The sequence below is a fragment of the Mchenga conophoros genome, linkage group LG4 (assembly GCF_057382185.1).
Source record: "Mchenga conophoros isolate Kocher_MC1m ecotype Shallow Benthic linkage group LG4, M_conophoros_male_GT1.1, whole genome shotgun sequence".
NCBI lineage: Eukaryota > Metazoa > Chordata > Actinopteri > Cichliformes > Cichlidae > Mchenga > Mchenga conophoros.
Window position 1 is genome coordinate 3970276 of NC_140529.1, and position 15845 is coordinate 3986120.

The 15845-nt window shown below is 42.8% G+C and overlaps 2 long non-coding RNA genes and 1 pseudogene across 2 annotated transcripts in view; 2 read left to right on the forward strand and 1 right to left on the reverse strand.

The window, feature by feature from the left end:
* The window catches only part of LOC146575304 (uncharacterized), a 429876-nt gene that overhangs the window by 125053 nt on the left and 288978 nt on the right, over nucleotides 1-15845 (forward strand). The gene's annotated exons all lie outside the window — the stretch shown is intronic.
* LOC146575311 (uncharacterized) lies at nucleotides 445-1679 on the forward strand. The gene is made up of 3 exons (XR_014892307.1): nucleotides 445-624; nucleotides 761-828; nucleotides 1339-1679. It is a non-coding gene; the product is annotated as an uncharacterized LOC146575311 (long non-coding RNA).
* LOC146575312 (uncharacterized) lies at nucleotides 9518-13063 on the reverse strand (annotated as a pseudogene).

Below are 15845 nucleotides of genomic sequence, written 5' to 3' on the forward strand. Positions count from 1 at the left end.
CCTCTCTGTCTCTGCTTCCTCCTGCATCCTCCTCTCTGTCTCTGCTTCCTCCTGCATCCTCCTCTCCATCTCTGCTTCCTCCTGCATCCTCCTCTTCATCTCTGCTTCCTCCTGCATCCTCCTCTCCATCTCTGCTTCCTCCTGCATCCTCCTCTTCATCTCTGCTTCCTCCTGCATATTCCTCTCTGTCTCTGCTTCCTCCTGCATCCTCCTCTCCATCTCTGCTTCCTCCTGCATCCTCCTCTCCATCTCTGCTTCCTCCTGCATCCTCCTCTTCATCTCTGCTTCCTCCTGCATCCTCCTCTCCATCTCTGCTTCTTCCTGCATCCTCCTCTCCATCTCTGCTTCCTCCTGCATCCTCCTCTCCATCTCTGCTTCCTCCTGCATCCTCCTCTCCATCTCTGCTTCCTCCTGCATCCTCCTCTTCATCTCTGCTTCCTCCTGCATCCTCCTCTTCATCTCTGCTTCCTCCTGCATCCTCCTCTCCATCTCTGCTTCCTCCTGCATCCTCCTCTTCATCTCTGCTTTCTCCTGCATCCTCCTCTCCATCTCCACATCCTGCATCTCCCTCAATTTCTACGGTGTACACCTCGGATGTCCCAAACAAAAAAAGGACAAGGAAAGGTTAGACGTTATGGTATTGTAAATGTACGAAACACATGACAGGTTCGTTAAGTTTGTTAAGATTTCTTTTTCTTAATTTTTGCATTTTTTCCAGTTTTACAGAACTCATATAAATATTTCATTTGTTATTTTTCAGAATGCCGAAAACACCGTACACAGAAGATTTTCAAATATGAAGAGATAGTAGACAGGAGAGTTGTAAATGTAAGTAATTTAGCCTGCTGTTGTGCAGATTTGTTTGCGTCTTTGGACTTCCCAGATTTGAACTGTGCCTGACTGACTATCCATAAGCTTTTGTATTTGATGAATCTTCACTAATTCAGCCACTGAGTCAGGATTTCGCTCCAAATAGGACATTAAATAAGAACAGACCACCTGATACGACCTGGTCGTGCTGCCTTCCTGATGTTTACGTTCTTTAAAGTCCTCCTGACATCATGCTCAGAAGGAGTGATTGATGTGGAGGTGCTCCTTCCCATTCAGTAACATCTGCTTCAGTTAGTTTTGCTTGTGAGCCACAATGTAAGCAGTGTTGCTTTGCTGACATGCACTTGATGCTGGCAGTACAAGCATTGTAGTGGTTCTTATGTTTTTGTAAACTAATTGTATAATATATTGAGCCATTCAATAGTACACAAATGTTTATAAGCTCCTTTTTGTATGCAACTTGCATGTCTTTCTTAATTAATTGTTTGTTTATATCATGTTTTTCAGGAAAAAGAAGAAGTTAAAGTCAAGTGGAAGCCTTGCTCAACATGGTATGTAGTAACAACTTTGTTGGACGGGAACAGACATTCATATTGTTGATAAATAGTTATCACTTCAATTTGAATTCATGTATTTGGACTAAAGTAAATTGGGAGCTTTTAGCTATCGAGCTCCTCTTCTGTGAGGAGCTTGATAGCTGTCCACCTCCAAAGTCCATTATGAGTTTTGGAGGTGGACATGGTCAACACTTTTAAGAGTAGGCATAAGACTTTACTTCTTTATAGAGCTTATAGTTAGGGCTGGTTCAGCTCAGCCCTTAGTTATGCTGTAATAGGACCAGACTGCTGGGGGTTAGTGTCCCCCCCCCCTCTCTGTCTCTTTCAGGGTTATGCAGGCTCAGTATTGGTTGAAGATGCAGTCACGTCTCCTTTTACTGAAAACTCTCCCCCTCTCCCTCACCACCATCTGTAAACATACATGTCTCAGTAATGCAGTTCATGCATGTTACTAACTAAACTTCTTCCCTGGAGTTTCTGTGCTCTCTCATCCAGCAGGTTCCGATGGATCGTGGCTGCTGCTGTGGTCCTGCTTGACGTCTGCTTCATATATTAATACTCTCTGACTTGATTTGATTAATTTATATTACAATGAAGGTGTATAAAGCATGACATGAATATAGAAGATATTTCATCCTAAAAAATTGTCATATGTCACAACCTAAATTGTCCTATTTTGTGTGTGGTTGTTGTTTGTTATGTTTTTCTCCTGACAGTGGCAAAGTGTGGGATGACACATGGGAACCTGCGCAGTTTTACACACAGTAAACCAGGCACCACAGGCCGCAGAGATCGCACAGTTCACAGCTTGTAGTTCAGCATAAAAGTTCAAAATAAAATATTTACTATACATTTCAACCAGTGTCTCTGTTTCACTCTCTAATTGTGGCTTAAGTACCTAACATATTCATGAATCTGATCGATCAATAATATCTTCCCTGCACTCGACATCTCATAGTTTTACATATCAGCCAACATTATTGTCTACATGCTCATAAATATAGAAGTGACTTGCTTATTATAACATATTACAAGGTAAAGTAATACTGCACTGCACGTATAGTAAGTAACACCTACTGTGTATGGGAGCCTAAAGCAAAGTTAACTGCACCAGTACCAGCTTCAGAACATATTGTATATTATATGTTTCTACCTTTTTGTAATATGTCATGTTTAGATGCAGTGACAATTGCACATTTGGAGTTGTGGTCATATGTGGTTTTTATATACAGGGTATTAAAAAAATTGACATTTTTTGCTATTTTTCTTGTTTGTTTGCACAATATTATTGTGTACATATTACATATGTAACATTATGGTTAATATTATTATTAGATATCAAAGATAGAATTTGATTGAGGGTTTTCCTGTCATAATTTCAATAAAAATGCAATTACACACGTAAACAATAGGATCAAAATAAACTTTTAAAAAGTCTGTTGATCAAATGCTGATTTTCAAAACATTCTAGAGGAAAACAGAGATAAAATAATCTGAACAGTAACAGTGATTGTGGATGATGATGGAGGCTTGAATGGATTATTCTGTTTCAATCAATAGGTTCGTATCTATGACAATAATTTGATAAGTTTAACAGGTTGGTTTAGGCCTGGCAAAAAAGCAAATATTCACAAACTTTTGTTTTTGAAGAATGTTGATCTTTTTTGGGATGAAGCTATCTGGCAAAATGAGACAGCCCTTTAACCTCATCTGTACGTCTATCATGTGGCTGTGGTACTGGATTTTGGTTAGATGCATATGCAGGTTACAGCTGGGGAATGGCAGTATGTTGTGGATTGATTTGGCATGTTCAACCACTGTTACACCAAACTCTCTCACTTATAACATGATCAAGGCCTCTTACCCAGTGTCATGGATTCTCTGTAGTTTTGGGGACACGGGGCCAAAGTCTGAGGCAATAAGTCAGATCAAAGAAGGCAATGATTCTAAAATGGGAGTTTACTTATGTCATTGTATATATCCAGGAATATGTGCCTGAGGATAGTTGTCATGAAATCAATATTAAATCAAAGTATTCCTTAATTACCACAGCTGACACGAGTTCTCCATAGCTGCCTGCTGTCTCAGGATCTGTCTCCAAAAAGGACCAGGGAGCGCTAACATGTTATGTTCTAAACTGATGAAGAAAATGCACATTAAACATAGTATAAACTTACTGAGTGAAGTAATGTCAAGAGGATTCCTTTAGCTCCTATTGGGTTGGTTCCTTGATCAATGCAATACAGAATCATTAATCTGGTTTTATGTAATGTCCTCAAAACATGTCAAAATGAGGCTCACTAGTCTGTGTGGCCTCCACATGCCTGTATGACCTCCCTACAACACCTGGGCATGCTCCTGATGAAGTGGCAGATGCTCTCCTGATGGATCTCCTCCCAGACTCCAGGACTAAAGCATCTGCCCACTCCTGGACATTTTGTGGTGCAGTTGGTGGATGGAGCGAGACGTGATGTCCCAGATGTCCTCAAATGGATTCAGTTCTGGGGAATGGGCGGGCCAGTCCACAGCATCAATGCCTTCGTCTTGCAGGAACTGCTGACACACTCCAGCCACATGAGGTCTAGGATTGTCTTGCATTAGGAGGAACCCGGGGCCAACCGCACCAGCATATGGTCTCACAAGGGGTCTGAGGATCTCATCTCAGTACCTAATGGCAGTCAGGCTACCTCTGCTGAACACATGGAGGGCTGTGCAGCTCCCCAAAGAAATGCCACCTGTTAAGGTTCACCAGTTTGAAGAATCCACTGTTCTTTTGCATGCTCCATAAACTCTCTAGGGGAATGTTCTGGGGTCCAAACAATCCTAGGTGTAGTGCCCATGTTATGAGTCGGATACTTCTCACGCACTGCGTCAGAGAGAGCATTTCGCACCCTTGCATAGGGGACGTCGTTTGGTTGGCATACAGTTCTTGCTATCTCTTCTACATCTGCGAGGCCTCCTCCTCTGAAGGTCCTCCCACCGATAGCTCGGAAATCTCCCAGAGCCAATTCCTCTCCTTCTGTAAGACTTCCTAGTCTCCTCAACCAAGCGGCTCCTCCCTCCGTGATTGGGGGCAGCTGCTTCACCAGAGCCTCAAGATCTCTGATATTGTAGGGGTGGTAGACTGGTTCACCCCTTCCACCCTTCAATAAAGGCATTGTGAGGGATAATTCCTCCTCTGTGTCACCCTGCCCTTCTTCAGTTGGCAATGCAACAGTCTTCCTCTGGTTCTTCTCAAAGATGGACGGTCTTTTATCTCTTGGTTCCTCCAGAACCCTCCCAGAGCGAAGGGTCGTCCTTCCTGTGGGAGTCTGAAACTTTGGGGCAAATCCTCCCCTTTGCAGGTTTGACACTTCTCTGGATTTTCGTGTGTTGCTTTCTACTGAGGCCGCCAAGTCCTTTTCCAAGGCATGAAGTGTTTGTGCTACGCTACGTGGTGTTGCTACGCCTTCCTCCTCCAATTTTCTCAAGAGGCGTTCCAGCTGTATCGCGGCCTCCCGATTGTCAGATTCTTTTCCAAAAACGTGGCCTTGCCACTGTTCTTTCTCAGAATCATCAACCGTTGACCTCTGATTAGTTTTTCGGGTCGCCTTTGATGGCGCCTTCTGATACTGCATTGAAGGTGAGTCTTCCTCTGAAGTCCAGGCCTCCTGGGATGGATTTTCCTGGCTGGGCTGTTGCAATGTCACCTGTCCGGTACTTGTAGACGCCACAGGTTGAGCTTCTGTAGCTCTATCTGGGCTAAAAAGAGAGGGAGGAATCAAGATCAACCCCCATGTAGTAATTCCTTGTGATGTCCCAGCAACTGGGTGAGGCTGACTTACCTCTGATGCAGCTGCCGCTGATTGAGACTGCATCGCTTTCTGTGCAGGTACCCCTGATTGTGGCTGCACTACTCCTGTGTCTGCCTCCACTGTGGCTGGAGCAGATGTCGATGGTGGAGGATTCTCCTGTAAGTTGACAATTCCACCTGTCACTTTTCCTGTTTTTCCTTCCGGCCCCCACATAGTACCACCCTCCAGGGCCACCACTGGACAAATATAAGGTGGGGGTGGGCCACTCAGGAAGTCCTTCAGGCTGGGATATAGCTTTCCCTCAGCCTCAGCTTCCTTTTTTAAGGCTGGCTGGATGTCGTTCACTTCCTCTTGCATCCAGTGGGAAACACCTTGGGAGATAATCATAAGCTTACAATACTTACTTTGTTTTTCCATCATAAGTTTCTTTTCAGCCTTTATTTTTCTCCCCTGGAAACGTCCTAAAGATTCCTCTTCAAGCTCCTTGATTCTCTCTTCACATTTCTCCCCTTGTCGTTGAAAGAGGGAGTGCAGAGGGATTCTGTCCTCCAATGTCTTCTGTTGATTTTCACATAATTCCTTCACTTCTTTTTCTAAATCCTGACACTGACGAGCAATCTCTTTTGAAGACGTCCCTTCAGTCATTTTAATGGCTTTCTTCAATTCCTGTATTTGCTCCTTCAGTGGCTTGTATCTCTTTCCCCCACCAGGGGTCGCCTTTTCCTCTTCAGCCATTTTGCTTTTTTGACCTCACTTACCTTACCAAAATGGCCGGTCTTAGGCTCCTCCCCTAGGGGTTGCCTCGTTGTATTTTCCTTTCGGCAGTCAGAATCTCACAAGCTGGTCAAGCCGAACTTCCGCTAGGCTCCAGCCTGAGAGAGAGAGACCGCTCACAGACACACACACACACACACCCTCTAATCCTCCTTTCAAGCTCAAAGCTTGACAAACGTCTAATCTAACAGTTTTAAGCACGCAAAGCCAGCGAAAATTCACTCTCACATTCACTTCCCTAACAACTACAAAGTTTTCACATACACGAATAATCCAAACAATCTACCATGCACCGTTTTCCCTCCTTATACGAGAGACTCAACCAACTTTTAAAAGCTTTATTTACACAACATCAAATAGAGCACAGATCTCTGCCTTCTCCAGGTAGAGAAAGACATAGGACCCAACTAAAAATCTCCCAACAATCACACAAAGTTCTCAAATTTTGTCAAGATATTTATCCCCGCACTCCTACCTTACTGGAGTTTTACACAAGGGATCATTACTCATGGAATTCTATTAAACCATAATCACATTAGGAAATCACCAACACAAGACTACAAGGTTTAGTTTATTTCATTTACTGAAATCTTTTAACCCTACTTCTGAGACCCCCCTTCACCTAACGAAAAGAAGCTCAGAAGGACAAAAAGGGAGAAATAGGGCCGCAGCTGTACACACACACTCCGCTCGTACTCGCGCACGTGTGCCCGCTACTGCGCAGCACCACACAACCCCTCCCTTCTCCTTAAGGAGAGATACACACACACTCTCTCCTCTTCTCTAACAGCGAGAGAAGAGAAAGGCGTTTTCGTTTTTTCACACTCTGAATCCACACAGAAAAAATTCAACAACACAAGACAGTTTATACAATTTACACTTTTAAATGCACAGACACACGAGTAATTTATATACAGTATACACGGGCCCCATAGACGTCATATACCAGAAGAGGTTACTCCTAACTTTTTTGACTAATTTAAAAGCACCTATAGCCCAGGCCTCGCCTTGCTGGTCAATACACACCTCGGGAACGCCCTCCCGATAGTGCTCAAATTCCTAAGAAAACACCATATGCCAGAACAACTTTATCTCACTTCTCTATTTCTCTGCTGGTGTTGCTAAATTTTTGACTAATTTAAAAGCATCTTTCAGCCCAGAGCCTCGCTCTTGCTGATCAATTACCCGTCTCAAGTACGCCGCCTTGAAAACGGCCTCATTACTAAGTTCTAGTACTTTAAAACTGCTTCCCCGCCCGGACACCCGGATCTCCACCAGCGGCGTGAAATACCCCAGATCACGCTTTTGGCTTTACTTAAAGTTCACAAGCTCCTGACGTTTAAATAGGAGGCAGCCGGTCCGCGACTCTACCTGCCAATTAATGCAGTATAAGACACTCACTCCTAGAATGCCTGGCCATTAAGGGCGTCCCAAGTGCCCCCGGTAGGCCAACCGAGCTTAAACATAACAACGCGTCCGTTGCATGTGGCGTCTGCCAAAACGCTGAACAGCCTGCATTCTTAGGGGCCGCGCCCCAGTCCTAATCAAATTTACTTATTTTAAAAGCCTCACTGTGGGTACTCTGCCCTCCAGTTTAATTACCTGAGACCCAAAACCGCGTTTTTGCTACCCAATCAAAACCAAATTATCCCTACACTACCGATTGACTGGCTGGCATTCCCAGTCAACCCACATTTAACCTCTTAAACCGTATTTATTTGTTTCCACACACCTTAAACCGTATTAACTTAAACACATAACTTCTTAACTCAAAATTCACCCCCAAAATGAACAACAATGAATTTAGTCAGACTACTATGCCCTATTTTAAAACTAATTAGTCAAGATCACTATGGACCAACGCCAGAAGCCCAGACTGAGTGAATATTATTTAATTAAATTTAGTTTTAACTTCCAATATAGCGCCTTTGGATAAAAATCAACAGGTGGCACTCACCTTTTCTTATGTCGCCTGGCGTCACTCAGATAGGCTGCTGGCCTTCGCCCCCTTTGTCACCTTCCACGACGAGCTGCAGGTTGCAACCCCTCCCCACCCGGAGTTTCGGCACCAGGAATTGTTAAGGTTCGTTCGAGTTAGGGAAGAGAAGAAAGCAAGCCCAAGTCGAAGTAGGTGTCAAAAATAGTGATCTTTATTACACACTCTGTGCACTAAGCGTGGGAAAAGACAATTTGCAATCGAATCCTCTCGTCAACTGAAGCATCAGTCTCCTTATATTGCCTTTATGACAACACAGTTGGATCTTTACTGGAAATGATCTCAAATGATAACAATTCCCCGCCTATCCCAAAGTTTTCCCTTATATAGACATCAACTGCTACTCTTAAGAGAAAAACAAGTGTGTATTACATTGTGCATTTTGTGAAAGTGTATTTATCAGAAAAACTGTCCTCAGATGACCCTCCTATTATTACTAAGTGTGTAGGTGAACGTGCGTGTGTTACATAAGTGCGTGCATGTAACTAGAGGCCGGCGTACGTGCAGAACTCCACGCAGGCCTGCCAGGGCCCAACGGGACTAGTGGGTCTGTATGGTGTGACTGCTCTATCGTGCAACAACTTTATATAAACAGTCAGTGTGCATTAATATTTGCTCAAAGTAACACAGATGTAATTAAAAGATTATACTGTCAACAGATTCAACAATGGTAAATGATTAATCAATGATAACTGATTGTGAGAATACAAAATAAAATATCTCCTGATCACACACCCCACACCAAAACTGACCCACTGCCAAACTCATGCTGGAGGATGTTGCAGGAAGCAGAAGGTTCTCCACGGCGTCTCCAGACTGTCACAAGTGCTCAGTGTGAACCTGCTTTCATCTGTGAGGAGCACAGGGCGCCAGTGGCAAAGTTGCCAATCTTTGTGTTGTCTGGCAAATGCCAAACATCCGGCACGGTGTTGGGCTGTAAGCACAACCCCACCTGTGGACGTCGGGCCCTCATACCACCCTCATGGAGTCCATTTCTGACCGTTTGAGCAGACGTGCACATTTGTGGCCTGCTGGAGGTCATTTTGCACAGCTCTGGCCTTTCTTTCCTACCCCACAGTACCTTCCCTTACCATTTGTTCCCTACTCTTTTACTTCTTCTTTGATCACGGTTGTCTTTCTAGATAAGCAATTTCATTTGCTCTGGGGCGAGTCACTGGCTCGGGTGCATTCTGGGACTGTCAGTTCACCAGTGTGCTGGCATGCTTCTTAACAAACACACCACTACAGCAAACATCTATTGTACTTGTTGATTTCTTCGACAAAACACTGAACAAAAAATTTACTTGTGAGTGTGCTGCCTGGTGCTTTTAAATTTTGTGATAATTTGAGCAGCCCAGAAAGCATCCCATAAATTAAATTATGTTATCGTATCTGAACATGTACACTAGTCATTAAATTAGATGGGAAATAATGATTCAGGGTAAACAACTGCACCAAGGGAATTCCATTTTTCTTCTCAAAATGTAAAATGTCTGTTGAAAAATCACATTAAACAGAGATGTGATTAACTTTTTATTTTACCAAACAAAACATCAATGATGACACAATCAGTCTTCATCAGAAGTGCTCAAATCACTCTCAGTGGCATCGTCTGGAATGTCCTCCTCCTCCTCCGAGTCCATTTCCAGGAGTGGTTGGTGGCTGACGATTCTCTTGTACACGTCCTTTACTTTGAGCATTTCAGCTTTCAGTTCACTTTGTTTTTTTAAAACCAGGCTACAGAGTCCCTTCTGTGCATCCTCCGACATGCCAACAAAGGAGGCTGTAAAAAGAACAAAACAAATAAATGAGAAAAGTAAAAAAAACAAACAAAAAAAAACATCACCTCATAAACACAAGGAATTAGGATGCTGTAATTAAACATTTTTTTAAAAGGGAGAAGGCAGTGTTAGCTAGCAATCTAGATATAGGTAAAAGATCCAGTAAGACTTTAGCATCTGCTCTTATTTTCAATCGATTCATCAAAAAATTTATAAATAAATAAAGTGCTTACAGTCTGAGGAGATTGTCCCCAACACCACAGAACGCATTCGCAACACTGTCCAGTGATGCTGCATCTCCCTGCAGAGCATCATCTCCTCCTCTCTCAGGCGCCTCACAGCCATCACCTTCTCAAAGACCTTTCTCTTTGTCCGGAGGTCAGCAGCAGCTACAGTTTAACAACATCAGATGGGAAAACATAGCAGCATATTATGATTCAAGAACAAAACATTCAACTACTGCTCAGATACTGGGAGTTTGTTTAAAAAGGATATTTGGAAATCAAGAGCTTACGTTCACTTGTGCTCTGCCAGGGCCAAATATCGGTCTGCACGAGGGCATCACTGGATACGATTTGCTTTGTTGGTTCAGCGAGCTTGTTGTAGTCGTCAACAGCAGCCGCCAAGCGTTTCTTCTCAACTAAGATGACCTTGCGAATTCTGTGTCGCCTCTTGTTGCTATCTGTAAATAAGCATAAAAAATTCACACCTTCACATAATGTATATAGTTACATTTTAATCTACACTCATCAATTTGTTTGCTGGAACAAATCACATCCAGCTCAAACAAACCTGGATCTGATTTTATTCTGTTTACAAAGTAGCTGCACAAGCTGTACAAACTCAGCATCAAACCGTCCGTTTCAAAGAAACTGGGACGTACCATTTTGTCTGTAAAGACTTTGTGTTCGCACTCTGATGATGACGACAAGCTCCTCTATTCGTGCCTGCAACGCTCCAAGGCTGCCATCAGTTTGATCACTTTCTAAGTGAGAGGAATATTAATCAGAGCACAGGATGAGTAACAGTCACCAAACTACACTGGACTCTGTAATCACTGACTTGATGACATTCATTATAAGACATCTGGAGCCTTCATGTGCTGCTATCTCATGATAATCATGAGATAACAAGTATGTTGGTGTTCAGGTTTATAAAACCAACTAGTACGACATCATTTCAACCCAGGTTCTATCCAATTTGATGAAACGCAACAACTCTGCCATAAATTTGCTTTTCCAAGGCTTATTTTTCATTGTTTGTTGACACTGTCAGAAAGATCTTAACTCTAAGTTCTTTAATGAGGCCATGGTGGGTCCTATTGTTATACATGAGTGCATTATATTGAGACTCACCTTCAGCCCATTGCTGCAGTGTGTCGTCATCCACACCCAGCTCATTTCTGCTCGCATTCAGGCTCTCCACTTGTTCTCTAAGGATCCTTATGATCTAAGAATGCATTCATAAATGTCATTCATATTGACATTAAAAGAGTACTGGTGTTTTCCCCCCATTACCACACACATTAAAATGGGTGTTGAAAAAAATGACCTTTAGATATCACTGGCTCAAAGTGCGGCCCAGTTGTTCCACTTTCCTTTTGTTCCAGCCCAAAGCCAGGAGGGTCAGCATGTCTGTTCGCCCTGCATTTCAGTTAGTATACAAATAAGAATGAATGAGCAGGAGACTGAGTGGAATCTCAGACACGGACACACACCTGCTTTAGACATGTACTTCGTTGTGATGGCCGCCCTAGACAGGAAACTGTTTACTTGTTCCACCTCTTCTCCAACTGTTGAACCGGCCCCATCCTGAAACGCACCTCCCCATTTGATCTATAGAAAGGAGGTCACAATACATGACTGCTGAATTCATTCAACCTTATAACAAAATGTCTCAAACTAATCCAAAACTACAAGCTGCAGTATACCTCGCATTTCCAAGTGTGAGCTTTGCATGCATGACGGAGAGAAGAGGAAGCATTGACAAGAGGTTCCTCAGCTCAGGGCACTGCTGAGCCACCTTGGTTAAATAGGGGAAATATTTACAGGCCACATCGGAGCAAAGGAACGTAATATGTCCTGGGACGCTAGCTGCCAACTTCCTCTGGAGAAAAAGGGGGTAAGCAAAGATCTCCCCTCGAAACATGTTCAATGCAGCTAAGAGGACTCCGTGGCGACAAACAGCTATTTCCATGCCCTCCTCATCCAACTTCCCAGTGGACTTTTTGGACGACTCCTTTGCTGCAGTCCAAGATGAAGATCCGCACAACCCTTTCCCCGGGACCTATACACTCAAAGATTTTAACATAAAAGACATGACATGATGAAGCCCTATCAGGGACAAACTTTTTAAAACAAATGCATAACAATTAGCTGAATTAGCCTCGAGTCACACAAGACCTCAGATCTCCCCAGGACAGCACTGATAACACAAAATAAAAATCATGTTGTTTTTTTTAAATACACATGGTGACAAAATTAAGTACACATTAAGATAAAGTAAAGTAAATAGTATTACGACAACACCAAGAGAAAAATAAAAAAAAATATCGACCCATCCATATATGTCTACACACACACACACACACACACACACACACACACACACGTAAGTGTATATGGTTACGGCATTAACGTCATTTTAACAAGATTAACAGCACTAATATATATATGTGTATCTTACATGATTTGTGTGTCTCTGGATGTATTTCACAAACTCAGCAACTTCCTCATCTTTCTCAATGAAGACACCTTCAAAGTTCCCCTGCTCTGAAGTGCTGAACGAACACAGTGACAGTTGTTTGAAAAGAAACATTAAAATACATTTTTCTACAAATCCATATTTGACTTATGTCCACAATGCATAATGTACCTTGCATTAGACTGAAAGCGATAAAGCTTGCGGTTTCCATCAACTGAGACGGCAAGCATGTGTGGAGTGCAGGCAGGGCAGCTAAAGCATGGCTCCTTGCACATCCTGTCCACAAACTTTACAGCACTCCACTCCAAGAAACTTTTACTGAAGGCATCAGCTGATATTCGGCCATTCTTTTACATAGAGGACATACAACAGAATATTCAAGGACAGTCAGCATAAACATTGATTTGCACAATTTCCTTAAACTTGGCAAATTTAGGAACTCACCCTTCCAAAATGGGCTGTTCGTTCATCCAGCATTTTGACAAATGCCTTAAGTGACATCCCTGGTGCAGCCTTCTTAATGTCATAGAAAGACTGAAAGGCATCCATTGAAAACAGGGTGCAGAAATTTAAGGTGCCAGGCCAATATCCACTACCCAGGATGTCCTTAACTGAGGGGGACCACATTAGGCCACAGCTGGTGCAAGGTTATAACGGCCTTTAGAAAGGATCAGGAGAAATTCAGTCATGGCTCAAAGCATTCATTTTTTTCATGTTGTTTTCAAAGCGGTCTGGTAAATCCAAATGACCTTTGACAGGTGCCCACATATACTGCGGGCCGAGGGTAATTAAAACAAAGATAGCAATGCACAATTTGCAATAAAACCTCCAAACACATCTATTGTGTATGTAGTGTGTGACAAAAGGGCAACTTACCATTTATGGTTACAAGAGCCACAATTGCGCCGGGTGAAACCTCAACGTTACCTGCTGGGCAGTCACACACAGTCTGGCCTTTGCACAGGCAACAGCCGAACTAACATTAAAACACACAATATATATAAAAAGAATTAGAAATTAACTGATACACAATAAATATACAATAACAGCACCCACTCATACTCATACATAGCAAGAAATGCATAAGACTTAAAAACTGTACCTATTGGCTTGTGAAACTCTGATGAAGGCTGCAAAAACCCTCCTGTTACTGCCTCTCTGCTGTGCAGGACAACGCGTGTGTGAACTGCAATATCACAGTCAGCACAAAGGAATGGAAGAGACAGGCAGTCCAGACACCTCACAACTACTTGTTTGCCACACTGACACACACGGTGTGACTGTGGATCCAGAGTAGCTAACATATTGTCTATAAGACAAGGCCTGGCCTCTTTCCACTTTTGCGAGGACACCATATTTCTGATCGCCCAGTGAGTAGCAGCTGACTCAGACGACGTCTCACAAGTCATGGCTGCGTCCTCTTCTCCATCCTCCAACAACTGAAGGAGCTCCTGACGAAGCACCTCAGTTCCACACACTAACAGAAAAAAAATAAAGAAAGGAAGAAACTCTTCCACAAAGTGAAAAACACTCTGGGCAGTATGTTTCTTAGGACTGCACAAAAGCCCTGCATAACTCAACTATAACAACAAATATAAAAGTAAACAGAAATCACAACATATACAAGAAGGTAAAGTACCTTTTGTTGGGTTGACACTGGCAACATAACCAGGTTCTTCACGTGGACATTGATGCTGCTCTCTGGACACTGGGGGGGGGGGGGATGAAGAATATTTACTTACTGAAATTCTTCGGTGAAAACAAGTTGTGAGATAAAATCAATGGTTGTGTGAACACTGACCACGTGGCATGCAACTAGTACTTCGACTGGTTGATGGTCTTTGAGGAATAAAAGCTCCCTGTCTGTCACGTGTTTTCCAGCGCACTGGTCTTGGCTGAGGTTCACTCCGTGCATCATTCTACGCAATTAACAAGGAAAAAAGGGAACACCTAAAATACAGTCCATGATTAAAGCAAAGATTATCAAACATCTTAAGTTAACCAACTTAATTTGACATAAACTTTAAACAAAAATTCAAATAACATAACGTTTACTCCGTACAAAATATGTGTTCCCTCTTTAACAACTGTTTCCACTAAAAATGTTACCTGCATATCTTGAAGGAGTTCGTCAGCAGCCTGAAGCTCTTCCTCCAGCTCGGGATCCTCTGAATCACTCATTTTCAAGCTAAAGAGGAAAGAGATTTTTGCAGAACTCAGTGACATAAACACATAACTAACGCAATTCAAATGATTTTCAGTCTTGGCGCTCCGGTTAATGTTAGCAATTAACGTTAGCATCATCAGTTTGTAAAGAGCTAGCAGAACTCTTAGCGCAAAAACTGCTTTGCGCACCATGTGAGGGTATTTTGCAGCACACAAGTCCTTTAACGTTTGTAATAGATTTAATCCATCATCGTTGGATTAAATGGCTAATGCTGCAGTAGCCACGTGTAGTCGTTACCTAGCAAGCATGCTGACGGTAGCTGTAGCCATTTTTAAATACATTACACCGTTTCCGAGATCAGTCACCTCTGTTTGTTTGAAGCGTTTATGAAAAAACTAACTTTGAAACACACATCAAGGTATTATGTTAAATATATGTATTTTTTACATACCTGCATTAGAATCAATCAGTTCCGCCTCATTTTCTTATTCTTATAAATGGGTCTCTCCGTTCTCCCGTCAGCCTTTGCTTACACAGGTTGCGTCTGATTGGCTGGAGCCGAGCGCATCCAAAACTAACAGGAGTGGTGAATGAATCTATAAATGTGTTTTACGTGTGAAATGAAAATAATAAACCTAACAAAGGATTATGTACGTTAAATCTGAGCACTTTCAGATCGTGAATCAGTTTGGAAAACACTGTGTGATGGCCACAACATGAAGCCATTTTATTGTTGAATTATCAGTGATACTTTCACGTGTTTTTGTTGAGAAACGTTAACGATGTCATTAAAAGAAAGCATTAAATTAGGGAGAAAAACCCGTTCGCGGAGAGGGTCCCCGGGTCTCCAGTTAGATTGTGCTTCACGGCGTCATGTTTCGCCGTGACGGGGTTATTATTGGAGTAAATGGATGGCTGGAGCCTCTGCTCGAAGCGTCTCTGATCGCCGCGAGCACGTTCATATTGGAATGAATTGACAACCCACAGCGTCACATAAAAACGTGGAAGGGTACCTTAGGCGTCAGCATGAGAAGTTAAGGGACGTGACAAATCGTCATTATTTTACGCGTCGGGAGTGAGAACGGGTTGAGTTGGTAGACGGCGAGCTGTGAGAGGACAGAGATGGAGAACGCACATTTAACTCTTTAACAGGAGATACGTTACGACTAACAGACGACTGCTGTCTACATGATGTCTTTGCAGCCCTTATGCTACATGTTACACAACTTTTCTTCATGCCAA